This window comes from Leptidea sinapis, chromosome 41 (assembly GCF_905404315.1).
Source record: "Leptidea sinapis chromosome 41, ilLepSina1.1, whole genome shotgun sequence".
In the NCBI taxonomy this organism is placed as follows: Eukaryota; Metazoa; Arthropoda; class Insecta; order Lepidoptera; family Pieridae; genus Leptidea; species Leptidea sinapis.
Window position 1 is genome coordinate 3,791,034 of NC_066305.1, and position 17,906 is coordinate 3,808,939.

Sequence of the window (17,906 nt, forward strand, 5' to 3'; positions counted from 1 at the left end):
GGACTCGAACCGACGACCTCTGGCGTTCCGTGCCAGTGCTCTGCCAACTGAGCTAACCGTTCGAGTTGAACAAAGCATACAACATTTAATAACGATGCGTCACTCGAACGGTAAGCTCAGTTGGCAGAACACTGGCACAGAACGCCAGAAGTCGTGGGTTCGGGTCCCGTATCGTTCATATTTTTTTTTTTCAAATTTTATTTGTGTAAGACAGACTAATAAGATACTCTTAGATTAATAAGTAACTATTTACATAACATTTCATAATTTGTTAGAGTTGTGTTCTTGCCGTATTGAATAATATTAAATTTTATTTGTGTACTAATCATAGAAGTGTGGGTTATCACTTTAAAAACATAACAAATGATTTAGTCTAACTTATCCATTTGCAAATGATTAGAATGTATTCACAACAATTCACATATAAAATATATTCACCATTACAACACATTATAACAATAATGTTCTGTAAAACATCACAAAAAAACCTTAACAGTCCATTAAAATAACCTCGTACTTGAGTATAAATTAAATTTTATAGCATTCTATAAAGTAAGATTTAAGATCAAATGATCTGAGGTAGCAGACTGGGAGATTTATATTATCTTTATTTTAATGGGGCGGTGCGTCCACGGTGTTACTACAAGCGAGTAGCGGAGAGGGAAGATTAGCGGTTAGCGTTAATTATTACAGGGTAAAATGAAATTATTTTGCAAATAACGTTTGCATATAAATATAATAATGGTTTTTATTATTATTACTGAAATCTTGTTTGCTATGCACTGCATAAAACATATAAAAAAAAATACCAAAACGTGATGTGAGATTTAGTGTTTGATAAATTTAAAAACTTTAATCTATAGTATGTAGAATAGTATGAAACTGTTTTTTATCTAATTTATTAAAATAATATTGCAAAAATTATCAAACGTTGAATAGTATATTAACTAGAGCAGTAAGTACCTACAACTTATTAATTTATGTAAAATATTCTGTGTAACCTCTTGTTTTGATATAATATATGCATTTGAAAGGAAAAACTGGGCTGATGCTATATTTTCCATTTTATATGCTTTCTGCGTCAGTTCTCCTTTGATATACCTATTTACCATATAAAGAAAGAAATAAAGAAAAAAATGTTTATTGACGTCATTATACATTCTGATTATAGTCCTCAAAGTTATAATATTCTAATTATGATCTAATGACGCCAATGGGCCCCAAACTCAGCATTGTTGTGGTTTCGAAAGAGTCCACAACGCTGGTCTTCCGTGGAAACCGGAGAGCGCTACAAACGCGCAGTCCTATCACACGAAGGCTTACAAACTATAAGATAAACTTAAGATATTCACAGCAGGATAAACTCCAAATTAGCAGATATATTTAAGCATGTCACTATTAAATCGCTACGCTCGAGGCACGATGTAACCTTAAAAATGCAATGTTTTATCAAACATTATAAAACATAAAGTGATGTTAAATATATTGTTAAATGATTAACCGTACTTAAGTAAAATAAATATTAGCATAATCTTTACTATTTTCAGGATATCTAACACTGTTGTTGTTATTTTAATTATAAAATTTAAGTCCGTTGACATTTTTTATCACAAATAAGGTGGAAGTTGATAAATCAAAAAAATATGTTCCGTTTGTCATGTACATACACACAATAGGGTCTCAATCACAGATTCGAAGAGTAAAAAATTGGAAATGAGATTGCAAAAATAACAACTAATAAGCGATATGTATAAACCAAAAACTTAATTGATGAAAATTTGATGGAAAGACTGAAAACATGAATATTAAACATGGGTATTCATTACAGAGGTATAAAGTTCAAGATAATGTGATTGTCTACGATCAAACTCACGTGCTTTTGCTAGTGTTATAAAATAGCGAAGTCAAAGGTCAGGGTTCAGTACATGAGCAAATGAAATCAGTCGGATCAATCACGGGAATTAAGCACGATATACTGGCTATAAATTTATTCATACATTTATTTTTACTTTAGGTGGTAAGATTCACAGTCTCCCGTAGAATCACGTAAGGGTAGGGGCGTGCATATCATATAGGCAATTAGGCAGTGCCTACCTCGTTACGAACCTAAATAAATATAGCACTAGTGTTCAAATTAATTTACCACCTACAGCAGGCAGTCTATGTATTGCGTATACGATGAAAGCAGCGTTTCATAAAACTTATGTCGTATTACCGGACTCAAGCTCAACAACGACTAGTTAGATAGTTACAGTGCCTACCTTGCTAGAAAACCAATGCATACCACTGAATAAGGCTGTTAATAAGCGCTGTTATAAATAGCAGATTTTTCTCGATTGAATTGATTCTCAGACAGTTATTATCGTGGCTAGAGACTAACATAATAATATGACCTTGTTATTATTTGTTCGTGAACAGCACAAACTTATATAGGATAATAAATGATTGACAGAGTGTAAATTGATGCATAAATTATCACCTCACATGTTACAATCTAATTCCGTCTTGATCTAACCCGTGTGTCACGGTCAAATGAAATACATTTTAAAATTACGCGTCACACAATGAATTTTATTACACTGTGAACCTCGCCTCCACTGTAGCGAGATTCATACATAAATAAATAATTTTATCAAAATAGGACAGCTTAGACCAGGGGTGCTCAAACGGTGGATCGGGATCGACAGGTCGATCGCGAGTGCTTTTTGAGTCAATCTCGAGAAAATAATCCGGTATAATAAACTAAAATCGGTAATTACGTACCATCTTATGAAAAGTATGCTGAGGACATGCAGTGTCACGCTTCAACATCCAAAGTCTCTCTTTAGTTAAGCTTAGAACTTTAGAACGCGTTGTAAGTACGTATGTTTGTAAGAACCAATAAACACGCAATTTTGAATAATAATTATGAGTTTTTTCATTGACATTTAAGAGCAGACTTACACTTACCTTTACTAAAAAAATGCATATTTTGCGCAAAATTAATATCTATGTCATCGTGACACTCTACCGGCAATCCTTCATCACACACACTTGAAGCCTCTCAGAGCCGATCGATCGTAGTCTACAAATTTTGAGGTAGATCGCTAGCAGTTGAAGCTTGAGCACCCCTGGCTTAGACATTTTATAAGTCTAGATAGGGTCTCTTGCTATCAGACAACCGATAAATACAGGCAGGAATATTTGTTTAGTGTGCGTGACAAGCTAAATCTTACACTCGCGATTTGTATGCCACTTTGTGTTAGTGTGCGTGAATTGCTCAAAATTGGGGTTTGTTCTACATTCAATTTTTTCGACGTTTTCACAGCTGTCATAGTCTATCTAGACGTATTAATGATCTAAGTAGGATAACATAATACAATACTTATAATATATTGTAGAAAAAAATCTGAAGCATATTGATTGTTTTAAAGATTGCCTCCTACATGCTTTGAACATTAGAAAATTTATACGCCTGATAGAGCCTCTTGCTCTTTGGAAATGTATGAAAAAAGGCCCATTCAATACTTTAGTGAGCATGACACGCTACGTCTTACACTCGCGATACCTATGTTATTTAATTTTAATGTGAGTGCGATTCTGAAAATAGAGTTTCAGTTAAACTCTATTTTCAGCATCGCACTATTTTGTTCACCGCTATTTTTTCGACGTGTTCACAGCTGTTACAGTCTATCTACGCATACACGTATAGACGCAAAGTAATATTCCCTTTATAATATTTAATATTATAAGCTTTAAGCATCTATCAGATTCGATAATAATCACGACAAAAACAGAGCCTTCTAGCATATGTAGTCGAAAACATATCAATTATATCATCCAGTGATTCAAGCGCTATATTACCTTGAATTTCCGTCATTATGGAATTAGCCCTATCATTTGGAATCCCATCCTAACCCTTTTAGAAAGTGAAACTAAGAAAGCTTCGCTCCCTCAAAAATTTTCTTTTATGCACCGAATAAGTGCTTATCCCTTTCATTTCGATTAAATCCTTAATAACAAATTAAAGTCTGTTAAAAAACGAATACGAGTATTATTCATGACAAAAACATAATATAAATTAAACTAAATATTGCGCTTCGTAATGATGCTTGGATTATGTCAAATTATTTCATACAGATCGGGAAAAGTCAAGGTGAACGATTGTATAAAGCTTAGCTGAGTATCTGAACTGTCTATGAGCTATAAATACATGGAGGCGTTTGTTTACATTAGTGTGTTTTACCACCATTTACAATCGAATTTAAAACCATTTGCAATATTATCGAATAAAGCCACAAGTAATATTTTTGGACTAACGCTAAAATAAAAAATGAGAGTGATCGATACACTTGTGTATAAAGAAAAGAGGAAACGATTGTATGATTAAGAAGGTCTTAAAAGCTTAGATAGGGGGAAGGGGGGGAAAGGTGGAAAAAGCATGTACTGCCAGAGAGACTGATTCCGGCTACATATACCCCAGACCTAAATCATAAAGAAAATTTTAAAAATATACTGTCACTAGTAAAACTAATGAATTTTCCATAAATTGTGATATTTATAATATTCATGAACCTTTAATATTTAAATAGAGCTAGCTGGCTTTCAAAATTAATCACTTATTGTCAGTATGCAATAAAATTTATTTAATTTATAAGCAATGGCAAAAACTATGTGCAACTTTTTGTACATAAATGAATTGTAATTTAATCTTTAATAAACAACCGCATCCATTAATTACACATCATGTGATCTTGTAGTAATCATTGTAAATATAATAGTGGTACAAAAAAGTTGATCACGTAAAGCGACTAGATGTGTCCTTAATCTTAATGTTCTGACATTAGTTAACTCGTTCTTATGCCTTAGATATGACTATCATTACATTATATAATCATATCTGCATACCATAACTAAGTGATTATGATGCCCGGCTCATTAATCTAATGTGAAGATTAGACTTCTATGGGAAACGAAGTTTTCCGATATTCGTTAATTTGTTTTTCATTAATCTTTAATACATTATAACGGTTATGTTACCTCTAAAATAATAAATCTTTCGTTTTTTTGTTTTTCTTTATCATAAGTTTATTTCAAATCTTTTATTTTTATGTGTACTTACACATAAAAATAAAAGATTTGAGTGTATTTTGAAACATATAGTAAGTACTATATGTTTCAAAATACACTTTTCTTCTTTACTTTTTCTTCTAAAGTATGAAATAGAACCGTTTCAGTTCGAATTCACACGAAAATTTTAACGAGTCCGGCCATAAATATTGTTAAGCTTGTTGCTGTCAGTTCCAACATTACCAGCGCTTCGGAAACAAATACGCATACAACGAAGAGCGGCTCAAATCATCGACGATCAAGTCATCGCCGATCGGCTTGATTCTTTGGCATGGCGTAGAAATGTGGGCTCTCTCTGCATCTTCTACTGCATTTATCACGGGGAGTGCTCAGAGGAACTGTTCGGGTTGATTCCAGCGGCCGAATTCCACAACCGGGCATTACATGCAAAGTAAAAAAAAATCACGTTGACGTCTGGCATTCCACAACCGTGCGTTTTGCAAGAAATTTCTTGCCTCGCACAGCCACTTTGTGGAATCTATTACCGGCTGCGGTTTTCCCGAACAGATACGACTAAGGGACCTTCAAGAAAAAAGCATACCACCCACCGTAGCACCCACCTAAAGGACAGCAACGCATTTCTTGAAACCATGGGCGGTTGCCTCACCTCTCCCCATCCCGTGAGCCTCTTGCCCGTTTGTCCCCTATTTTATAAAAAAAATGCCGCTCTGAGAGAGAAGGAACGGCGCAAGAAACTCTTCCAGGCTTGATATTTTTCGCTGTTTTTAATAAAATATATAATTATTACAAAAATTACTATATTATCATAATCTAGTCTATATTTTAGTTTCAATTTGTCACATCCTCACACACATTCACCAGTGGGAAGCTCCTTTGCACAGGATAGCTATATGGCTACATTATGGGTACCACAACGGCGCCTATTTCTGCCGTGAAGCAGTAATGTGTAAGTATTACTGTGTTTCGGTCTGAAGGGCGCCATAGCTAGAGAAATTACTGCGCAAATGAGACTTAACAACTTATGTCTCAAGGTGACGAGCGCAGTTGTAGTGCCGCTCAGAATTTTTGGGTCTTTCAAGAATCCTGAGCGGCACTGCATTGTAATGAGCAGAGCGTATCAATTACCATCAGCTGAACGTCTGGCTCGTCTCGTCGCTTATTTTCATCAAATCCTTGAAAATTTGCAGTTTCATTTATTAGAGTTTTATTTTCCTGTATATATAGCAACACCATATCTCAAGGCAAATTGTCTCGTTGAAACCATAAGCCTATTACAATAATTAATCATGTATCGAATTGTTATTTTAAAATGTTTTTCCTTATTTAATATTTTTCCTAACCCTAAATTGCATAACAAACAACACTCTTTAAAAAACATCATTATTAATGTTTCGAAATCATAATAAATGAATATTTACAAAAATTATAATATACTTTCATTAAGTCATACCGTACAGGTCGAGCAGGGTCAGAGGTGCTCAGGAAATGTGTGTGTTGTTACATTATTTATTTGGGTTCCGTACATTAAAACGCATAAAAGTCATTTATTTTCTCAAAATTGATTCCTTTAGAATTCTTTTTGATGTCATTTCTAGTATACTAGATACTACTACCGCTTCGGAAACAAATGGCGCTCTGAGAGAGAAGAAGCGGCGCAAGAAACTCTATTTCATATAATTTCTAATATTTATTATTTGATTGGAAGACAAAGAAGAATACGGGTCACTCTATTGATGACACCCAGTTACTCCAAAGACGGTCTAGCTTAACCTTCCAAATGACAGTGGAATCACTCTATTTTTTGAGACCGAAATTCTGGTATTGAGATTTTTGAGACATTTAGAGGATTGTTATTAAAATATTTTTGTTGTAATATTTTATACTGATTTCCAACTTCCTTTTTGACCATTTCTTCTTAGAAAACAAAATTCTATATTTATTTTATTTCAAGATTATTTCTGATTTTCTAACGCTTTTTATGAATGTTTCAGCATTTACTAGAGAACCCTAAAAGTTAACATAATGCTTCCGCTAACTCTAATCAAGCGAATGATTGATATATTAAAATCATTGAGCTTATCAAGTGAGCTCATTAGAATTGTATGTTCAAAGTCGGCATCGGCATCAATATGTAAATAATATATTTATTATGAACGTTTTGTTACATAGACGAATCTACTTAAAGCAGACTGGAGATTGGGAAAACTGAATATATTGGTGCATTTTTTTAATGATACGTTTTCTTTCTGATGCTTGTATTGATGATGAATGTGATGATTTGGTCAATTCCCTAAGTGATTTGATCAAATCACGGACTATGTTTATAGAACAACACGATTTCATCATTTCTCTTAACAAATCCAGTGATTTGATGAAATGCCAGGGTTGGTTCCGTAAAATGACGATGAGCGAGCATCAGACCTGAGTCATACCACTGCACGGACAGGTAAGGTGGTATGGGTTGACGGGCCATGCCCGATTTTTGTTTCAAGAGACTGGTGCGTTACCTTTTCATGGGAGTGGGGGAGTGAGCCAGGGGACAGAGGACATCTCCCTCCCTATCCTTTCCCCTCTTAGCCTCTTAACCTGCGACACGATACCTAGATTCTTACCTAGATTCTTTAACTAGATTTGTTTAGAGAAATGAAAAAATAAAATCGTGTTATTATTTTAACATCTTCCGAGATTTTACCAAATCACTGTTTTTATTATATCCCTGCGAAATATATAATCGATTGAGAAATTTTATACGTACTAATGTATCTTATAAGTTAATCTTGGACTCATATCGGGGACCCCTGAGCTTAATAGCCTCAGTAAGCAATGTGGCGTTACGAGTACACTGAGTGCACTGTTTTTTTTTTTTTTTTTAAATAATAGTGGACTGTAAAAAAATGTGTATTTTCACGTAATTGTACACATGGATGGCATTAATTATTGCCACTTCCGATATCATCTCAGATGACGCGAAGATATCAAACTAATTTATCCAGCACGCCTTGTGTGACACTGCGGTCACTTCAATTATATGTATGGATTGTTTGTTATATAATAACCGTGCCGTGCAGTGCCGCTGTGCGTTTGCGGCTAGATCGCTCATGTAGGTCGACGCCTTAGTCGCATTAATTATTTTACTAAAGTCTAGTTATAGGATATTATAGGATATATATAGAATTGAGTATTGTTTTATAATAATAATACTGACACACTCTTAAACAAATTATCTTGCCACAAACTAGGCATAGCCTGTACTATGCGTGCAATACTTACTTACAATATTACATAAACATATAAATACATATAAATATCCATGACTCGGAAGCAAACATTCATATTCATCATATAAATGATTGCACCTACCGGTTTTCGAACCTGGAACCTCTTGCTCAGTAGGCAGGTTCACTAACCGCTGGGCTGTAGTGGTCATCATAGTTAAATAGTTTTGTCTGTGTGTATGTAATAACAGAAATAGTAAATTAAACGATCTATCAGGAATACGATACACAGTCCAAAGCTCCTGGAGTCAGTTCAGCTATAACGAATATATATAAATAAATGAGTAAATAATAAGTATAAATTACAAATAAAAGGCAAACTTTAAAACGAAGACACTGAAGTAGCCAACGCTTTTGAATTATTTTTTACCGATATTCCAGTCTCCACAACAAACACATTGAATTCCTCAACGACCTCCGCTATTGCCATTAGAAGAAAAGTGTACCAGAATGTAAAATTAATTTAATTTTATTCACATAACTCCCTCTTATATTATTAAAATATTAAACTTAAAGTCAAAAGACCCAGTGACTTATGTGGTGTATCAGTTTATGTTGTTAAATCATTAATTGAAATTATTGCTCCTGAATTGGCCTTAATTTATAACAGCTGTATTGAAGGTGTTTTTCCTGATTAACTGAAATCTAGCAAAATAAGTCCACTTTTAAAAACTGCCAGTGTAACTGATCCTAATAATTATAGACCTATATCAGTCTTACCTACTATTAGCAAAATTTTTGAATAAAATATTTTACTGCAGTTGACGAAATATTTTTATGTAAACAACTTAATGCATAGAAATCAATTTAGTTGTACTCGAGGTTTATTAACAACTGATGCTGGTGTCGAATTAATAAAGAGGATTCTTTTGATGCTTTGGGTGTTTTTTGTGACTTGACAAAAGCGTTTGATTGTGTTCACCACGATACTCTTTAATAAATTATATCATTACGGAGTACGAGGAATCTCGCTGAAACTATTAGAATCATAGTTACAAGGAAGAATTCAATTCGTTAATGTAAATGGAAAGCGATCCTCTGGTTCCTTAGTCTCAATAGGCGTACCTCAAGGCTCAATAGTGGGACCTTTTCTGTTTCTTGTATATATTAACGACGAGCCCACGAGAATCTAAGGGAAAAATTCAAAGATATTCATATTATGACCATTTACGGCCAATATATTTATAGCAATCTCCTGCACGTACATAAACATTATAATTTATACAGTAAAATAAGCGACAAACATTTATTGAACACTAGAAATAACTACAAGCTTATAGTGCCCCCTAATAGGCTCTGTAAAATAAACAATTCTTTTGCATGCGATGTATTATATTTTACAATAAATTACCAAAAAGAAGAAGAAGATTGCGTAAACGACAATATTACAATATGGAATTGAATAGAATTATAGTTGATTTTTTTATGGATTTTATGGTTCAGCCTTGTATTGTTTTACTTTATTGTATTATTTTAAAAGTATGTATATGTATATGTTTAATAGTGGCTAGCCAGCTGTACCGCCTCTTCAATTTGTGCTGGCGAAATGGGCAAGTACCAGGAGACTGGTGCAAAGCTCTAATCGTGCCATTGTATAAGAGAAAAGGGTCACGACAGGACTGCAGAAATTACCGCGGTATAAGCCTTCTCAGCGTCGTTGGTAAATTGTATGCAAAAATGTTGATTGAAAGAGTTGTGAATGAAACAGACGAAAAAGTATGGGATGCACAAGCGGGATTTAGAAAGGGAATGGGATGTACGGATCAGGTCTTTTCCTTGCGGTGCATAGCCGAAAAGTTTTTGGCTAAAAATAATTTGCGCGTTCGTGGATCTAGAAAAGGCCTATGATAGAGTGGTGAGGAATGAATTGTGGCCAGCATTGTCCGCGAGCGGTGTGAGCAGTGTCCTCATACGAGTATGCAGGTCTCTCTCGGGAAATCGTCGACCAGTGCCGGGAGATACTTGTGTCTTATATCGAGTCCTCTCTCGAGAAGGTTGCGGAATGGGGTAAATTGAACCTTGTCCAATTTAACCCCCAGAAGACTCAAGTTTGCGCGTTTATCACTAAAAAAACCCCATTTGTCGTATCACCGCTCTTCGAGAACACTTCTCTTAAAGCCGCGCCTAGTATCGGAATACTGGGTCTCGAAATCTCGAGCGATTGCCAATTCCGTGGCCATCTGGAGGGCAAAGCCAAATTGGCTTCGAAGAAGCTGGGCGTCATCAATAGAGCACGGCAATACTTCAAGCCGGCCCACATTCTAGCGCTCTACAAAGCGCAGGTCCGGCCACACATGAAGTATTGCTGTCATCTCTGGTCTGGTGCACCCCAGTATCTGCTCGATCCATTTGACCGCGTGCAACGTAGAGCAGCTCGAATTGTCGGGGACTCAGTGCTCTGTGAACGGCTGGATCACTTGGCGTTGCGTAGAGACGTCGCTTCATTGTGTATCTTCTACCGCATTTATCACGGGGAGTGTTCCGAAGAGCTGTTTAACCTGATTCCTGCCGCCGAATTTCACCATCGCACGACACGCCACAAGTTAGGATATCATCCCCACCATCTGGATGTGTGGCGGTCCTCCACAGTGCGGTTTTCAAGAAGCTTCCTCCCTCGTACTACAAAGCTGTGGAATGAGCTTCCTTGTGCGGTGTTTCCGGGACGATACGACATGGGTACCTTCAAAAAAAGCGCGTACACCTTCCTTAAAGGCCGGCAACGCTCTTGTGATTCCTCTGGTGTTGCAAGAGAATGTGGGCGGCGGTGATCACTTAACACCAGGTGACCCGTGCCCGTTTGTCCTCCTATTCCATAAAAAAAAAAAATGCAATCTCTTTATAGAGATTCTAGTGCTTGTGTAAGGATAAACGGGGCATACACTGAATGGTTTAATATCGAAAAAGGTGTAAGACAGGGATGTGTAGCGTCACCGTGGCTGTTGAATCTGTTCATGAACAATTGCTTGACAGATTTAAAAGAGAATGAAAGTGGGATGAGAATGAATGAGTTACTCTTCAAATGTTTTCTCTATGCTGATGACCAAGTATTACATGCATCTTCGATCGAGGAGTTGCAAGAGATGGTAACTGCTATGAATGGAGCTTTTGGTAGAAAGGGAAAGAAGATGAATGTAAAGAAGATGAAAGTGATGGTGCTTGAAAGAGATGAGGTAGTGACAGACTGCAATATCGTGATTGGAGATGAAAAAATTGAACAGGTGAATGAGTTTGTGTATCTGGATTCTAAATTTACAAGAGATGGAAAGTATGAGAGTGATATTGAAAGAAGAGTGAATGCAGGCAACATGGTGAATGGAGCTTTGCACTCCTTCATACAACATACTGTAAAAAGATGAATGTCACATATTAGAAAAAGTAATGCAACGGATTTTAATATTTTTCGGGTAAATGAAAAATAAAAATAAATATATTGCGAGTACAGGCTAGTGTTTCCCGTTACATTTATTAAAAAAACTTTATATTAGGTTAAAAATATACCACACCGTTAAAAGAAACAATAAATTATTAAAAAACAAAAAATAAAGAAAAACTTATAAGAGTAGGTAATTTGTAAATTTGTATTAAAAGATTTTTATATTCAACTTCAAATATTTTTATTCAAAATAGGATTCAAAATCACTTATTGAACGTCAAAAACTACCACATATAGTGATTGGAATCTTGCATCTAGGGTTATTTTATATCGATGATCAAACCCAATAAAAATGCTGATAAAAATATTTAGTTTAATTTATCTTAACTTTTGGTGACAGCCCTACCAAAATAGGTAACAATTTTGTCCGCTGTTATAAAGATTTTCCTCTGTACCTAGTACTGTACTCATATTGTGTCGAAACCGACCAAAACACATTACACTGAATGTGTTTGCAGAACAGTCATACAAGGCTTTTTAGTATACCCAAACAACTATGCCTTTTTGAAATACCGGATTAAGAAAGAATTTTTTACCAATGAGAACATTTAAAGTATAAAAGTTGAATTACTACGTCATCTATGCTCTGTACTGCTTTTTAGTTTCCTCGCTAGTTTTATTTGTATCATTCTTATCGCATAAAATGTTCGCTACAATAGCAGCAAATGAAAAAGAAAATGGGCTTAGGAGCAAAGAGTAGATACAAACTTCCCCACCTACACATCGTGAATAGTTCTCGCGACCTTGTAATTCCAATGATTAAATTAATTATAAGAGTAGTCTTATGTAATGGTTGTTATTGAAAACGAAGGTGCTTTTATTCATTAATCATGCAATATGACGGGCGAATGATTTTTTAATCGCATATTGATTATTTACGAAATTAGTGACTAAATGCGAGCGTATATGCATGGGTAAACTAATTTAAGGTAAGTGTTACACAACAACTTAAATGTAATCTTTGTTTAATATGTGATTCTTATTTGGTTATACAAACAGTTTAAGCAAAAGAATATAGGCTATGTAGGACAAGAAATTATATAATGTATACGTCTGTTTTAGGAAGCGCATGAAAACAGGCCAGGTTTATTACTTTAGTGTGAATGACAAGCTTCGTCGTACACTCGCGACACGTATGTCACTTGGTTTTAGTGTGCGTGCGTTGGTGACAATAGAGGTTAACAGTTTGCCGCTACTTTTTCGATATTTTCACAGCTGTCACAGTCCAGCTAGACGTATAAAATATCTAAGGTGCAAACATTATTGTTTAAATTTTTAATGACAAGCAGGCAATTTACTGGGCTAATTAGACTTAACGACCCATACAGCCTAGTGCTTAGTGACCCTGCCCACTTAGCTAGTCCCAGTAAAACCAATAACTTCCTTGATGTTTTTAATTTTCTCAGCGGACAGTTAATTAAAGTTAAGATTCAAACTTTCAAAAAGATGATGGAATCTATGAGTAATTTAGCCACTGTGTATGCTTTTGAAATAATTATATTATAAATTTTTATACCTAATATGATTTTACGTTTATCTAAGTGAAGGGTGGCCTTGACTTGTCCGATCTGAATTTAACTTAAGCATAACATACCTATGTTAGATTTATTACTATATAGAAATAGACGGAGCTAGGTATGACACTTTCAAGATATTAAACAAGATACTAGGGGCAAGCTAAAAGCGCAATTTCGCGTCACAGGGTGGTAGCGTTTATCGAAGGCTTCCGATAATTCAAAAGTGTAAGAGTAGTAATATTTATTCTATATTAGGTGAGAGCATTTCATTTTCAATTTATATTAAGTATAAAAAAAAATTAAAGTTCAAGACGTACTTGTATACTCGTTCACATAAATATGCGTAATTTTTTGACTTACATTCATCTTTAGATTAAGGATTGGTCTCAGCTGCGCTCCAACTAGATACCGCATTAGCTAAGAACGGTTACGGTTAATTACGCTTTTGTATGTTTCATCTTGACACTCATTGGCATCTTTCAAATTTGGAATATACGCTTCGTGTTATTTTACATTGAAATTAATAAAATACAAAATATTTACTGATGATATGTGATCCCAATGTCTTTCTTATTTCATGTAGTATTATTTTTACAGTTTTACTACGTAACCCAGCATTTTAGTTTCAATTATTAGTAAAATTTAACAGAACATCTGGCACGTCAACGTCACGCATTGTTCGGGACTGACTCGAGTAAGCCCGCTTGTCCGTATTATTAGTTAGAGCGCAGCGGTGACGAATCCTTAATCAAAGTATTCATCAATACTTTTTGACTTGTATTTATAAAAATGAGAATGAACAAATTAAAAGCAATTTTTATTTTATCGAAGACGTGGTCAATCAATCTACTGGTCATCTGATGACGTCATCACGGCACATTCTCTCTTGTAGCACCAGAGTAATCTCAAGAGTGTTGTCGAATATAAAAGCATCGAATAAACGTGGTATGAATTCGAAAACCGAAAACAAATTGGTTGGTGGTGGTAGGAGATTTTACCGGAAGTACCATAGTCCGTGGTGATGAATCTATGGTTCTACTTTTTTATGAAAATAAGGGATGAGACGAGCAGGACGTTCAGCTGATGGTTATTGATATGCCCCGCCCATTATAATGCAGTGTCGCTCAGGATTATTGAAAAACCCCAAAAATTCTGAGCGGCACTACAACTGTGCTTGTCACCTTGAGACATAAGATGTCAAGTCTCATTTGCCCAGTAATTTCACTAGCTACTTATTGCGCCAACAACGTTTCAATGTTTTGTGAGGCAACCAACAAACGATTTATGTTAGTAAAATGAATGCTCTGTCTATACATAAAAAGACGAAGGTTACATTACAAGTTCTTTGTTAAGATAATTATATTCTGTGAATCAAGCGTGTTACATGTAACTAAGATTTACGTGACTGCTAAACATCAACATTATTATTTATATGTAATCAATAAAATAGGTGCCTTTTTAATATGTTTCTATAACAATATATTATGAGAACATGGTACCGATCTGACTTTGAAGTAGGTACTCTTTTTATATAAATACTAGTGGACCCGATAGACTTTGTCCTGTACAAACGTCTTAAATTTGATCAATCGGTCCAGCCGTTAGGAGGAGTTCACTAACATACACATGAGCAGGAGAATTATATTATATGGACGGAATTTAATTGAATTTGAATTGAATTGAATATTGAATCTAAGCCAATCTCAAATTCACTGGAACACACAAAAATCAAAATCGGCCCAGCCGTATAGGAGGTAGTTCAATTGTGAATCTAAGCCATTCTCGAATCCACCTGAAGACACACAGAAAGTTTCATTAAAATAGGTCCAGCCGCCTAGGAAAGTTTCAGTTACAACAGACGCACAAAAGAAATATATATATTAAGATTAGATATTTTCTTCATATGGACTGTAATGGTATTGTATCATGTCATTAATGTATTTATTACGGTTAATGCTAGAAGTTTAAGTAGTAAGTAAACTTCTGTCATATTAATATTACCCAAAAGTCCAAAAATTAAAGCAACATTAATTTATATTTGTCATTTACCCGTAAACATCCAGGTAACCCTTCCTTCTAGCATTACCCGTACCATATATTTTATAATAATTACTACTCCATATTCTGTTCGCGCTACTTTAGACGTAAGTATATGCAAATATTTATACTAATTATGTATTGTCTTAATTATCTTTAATCAAATTCCATATTACATAACTGAAAATTGTTAAAAGATAAATTTTATTTACAACATTATTAATTTGGTAATTAGATTAGAAATCATTATATTTAGTATTGGCATTACAGTAAGCCAACCTCACATCCCACCCACACCCACTTCAACATGTTATAAAAAATATATATTAGGTGTATAATATATATTCATTCAAAAACCGTGTGGTAGAAGTAAGCTTGACGTGATGTTAAGAAAACTCTCTTATATTCTTGAAAATACAAATTTTGAGCAGAACATCTATTGCATTTACCTTGATTGTGGCAAACTAATTTTACTAGATACCCTGTGCTCAGTTAGTGCTTGCATACTATACTTAGCTGTAGATAAAGCCGCTTTTACAGTAATATGTGTAATAATGTGTATAAAGCCTTGTCATTTTGCCTCCCTTTCCCTGGGAGCTAAATCTTTCTCAGCTATTATCTTTCGAAAATCGTTGCAAATTTTGCAGCTTACAACATTGAATGCATGATGCCGCAAGTCAATACTTTTTTATTTAAGGTTCATTTATTATACTTCAGCCGAAAGACGAACCTGTTGGTCAAAGGCTTCCTCCAAAGATGTTTAGGTACTATGATCGGTCCTACGCTGCCCTCATACAACTTAATCCGGCGATCTTGATCAGATCATCAGTCAATATTATGGTCGGCTTACCAACATTGCGTCTTCCAGTTTCACAATCATTCGGGCAATATCGGTCGCTTTGATACATCTTCGTATCTCCTTTTCCCTTAGAGGTAGCAACCACGTCTACGTTCCGTGTGTCATCACTGCCAACATAAATTGGTTTAATACCTTCGTCTTCGGACAATGTGGTATTTGGGATGAGAAGATTTTAAGGAACTTCCCGAACTTTGCTCATCAGAGTTGAATTCGACGAGTCACCCTTTTCGCAAAATTGGACCTACCTTTGCGATTTTTCCAAGGTCGACGTACTCGTCAACAATTTCAAGAGTACAGTTTCAAGTCATTTATTAATTTCAATATTATACCAGTTAAACAAAATAAAACTTTAGACGAAATCATCACAATATCGAAGTTATCTTTCTTTGAACCCTAGACGTTGTTCACATAAAATTTGATATAAATTAAAGCTTTACTTCGGTCCGGAATCCGATATTTCACTAATAGAATATGACACCGATAGTATCAACAGCGTCTTATATGCGTTGCGTAATAAACTTCGATATCATTGAGATATGAATATATGTGATATTGAACGGAATCAATTCTGAACCGCTTAGTCGGCTATTCCTGTTAAATTAACCACGATTTATATTCTTAAGCCACTCCGACACCGAAAATCGGATTATAATACTGCTACCTGAGACGTTAAGATAAATCTTACACAAACTCAAGTGCAAGTAACCCAAATACTACAATTCTTAATGAATGCCGAATCTGGGATTATTTTATATTAGCTATCTATATGCAAATATAAGTTTAGTTGAGTTTTGGCTTCTTAACTATCCGATCATTAGAAATATTACACTCACGTGAACTAGGATACAGAAAAGAAAAAGGTATAGGCTTGCTAACATTGCTGTATACCTTCAGTTTGCCTTACATATTCATTTCAGTGAAGTAAGTCTAGCGTAGCGAATGTTAACAAATCTAGTTTATTATACCTATTTCAAAAGCCACTATCATTGATGTAAGATGTACTAAATACTACTACTCGTGTTTTAAATATCATATTTTAATCTTAGTGGTAAAGATCACTCCATGAAATGACATGAAGACATAATATTAAAAAAAAAAACACTTTCAAATGCGTGTAATTGCTACTAACGCTTAGCATAGACTGAGTGAGTTGATTACAGGTGGCCACAACTCGTGCTACAAACAAAGAACGTGAGCCATACCATAATAAAGTAATAATGACCTCCTTGACTACAATAGGTATTTTATTTTTATAAATATTTGATAGTACGCAAGTGAAACCGCGGGGCGCAGCTATGTATTTATAGTAAAATATTGAGTTTTATTTGGAAATTTTTACATTATCCTTTACGTATTTTGGAAGTAACATTTTTAAAATTTACTAATCATTTATACAGATGATCTTCTATACATTATAAAATTCAGTTCAATATATAAAAAACAGTTTATAGATTTTTTTGTTGAACTCCATACGTCGATAATAGGCTGTGTTATTACGGCATGTGTCAATTGGAAGTGAATTTGTGTGATAAAATGAGGAGGGTCGAGTCAAGCTCACATAAACTAAGTGAATGGCCCACTTAAATGAACCAGGTTTACGGATGAGACGCCTACGCATTGATATATAAATATCCAGACAGAACTCTATTCTGAAATAAATTTGTTTGGATATTTAGAGCCGTAAGCAACAAATAGTAGAATTTCTTAATAAATTA